Below are 1000 nucleotides of genomic sequence, written 5' to 3'. Positions count from 1 at the left end.
AGCGGAGCCCCGGGGCCCCCCAGTGCCCCGTCCACAGTGACAACACTGCCGTCCCTGGTGCTGTCCCCGGCGCGGAGCTGGCCCAGCTGCTCTCCACACAATATGTCCCCATCTCTGCATCCACAGGCACTGCCTGGCAAGAGCCACCAGCCCCGGGCACCCAGCCCCACCACCCCCTGGGGAGCACAGCACCCTAAAGTGCCTCTCCTGCTGGCCGTGCCGTTGGGGCCGTGTCCTGCCACCTCAAAAGGTTCCAAACCCCATCCTGGGGCTGGTCAGGGAGCCCTGCACCCACCTCAGCGGGGGGCACGAGGCTGGAGATGGGAGGTCCGGACCCACGCGGGGGCTGTGCAGCACCCGGCCCCGCTCTGCTGTGCGGGGGGCCGGCACCGCAGGACCCCCACAGAGAGGTTTTGCCTGCTGCAGCCACAGCGGCAGCGCCTGTTTGCAGAGGCATCGCTCGATACGCAGTATGTTCTTCAGAAGATCCCTACTCCAGGAGTCAAAATAGCATGAAATTTAATTTTACGCCTATTTGACAAAGCTTGATTTCGCCTCCAATCAGTGGGGAGATAAGAGCCCTCGGCACAAGTGTGCGGGCAGTTTGGCAGCTGGGGCTGCCGATTTAATAGGTGAATTTACAGGAACAACACTTGAAAATCCCCTGGCTAGTGAACCATTAAGGTGAGCCCTGCCTTCCGTCCCCGCGTCCCTCCCCGCGCCGCTCTCCCGTTGCTGGGTGCTAAAGCAAACCCCAGCTCTGTTTACCGAGTCTACTATTACAATACAGCTACCAAATATTTGCCAGCCGCCAGCTCGCTGCTCCGCTATAAATACTTCAGGCCCAGGTGGAGGGACAGGAAGGGGGAGCAGCGCGGGAGCCTATGCATGGCCGGGCGGCAGCGCCAAGGTGAGTGCTGAGCCGCGGCCCCCGGGCAATACGCTCCTGCACCGGGGCATTTCTCTGGCTGAGGGTGGCAGCTGCGTCGCCAGGGCGGCC

This window comes from Pygoscelis adeliae, unplaced genomic scaffold (assembly GCF_000699105.1).
Source record: "Pygoscelis adeliae isolate BGI_AS28 unplaced genomic scaffold, ASM69910v1 Scaffold85, whole genome shotgun sequence".
In the NCBI taxonomy this organism is placed as follows: domain Eukaryota; kingdom Metazoa; phylum Chordata; class Aves; order Sphenisciformes; family Spheniscidae; genus Pygoscelis; species Pygoscelis adeliae.
The sequence above is the reverse complement of the archived record's forward strand: the minus strand, read 5'-3'. Positions refer to the sequence as shown.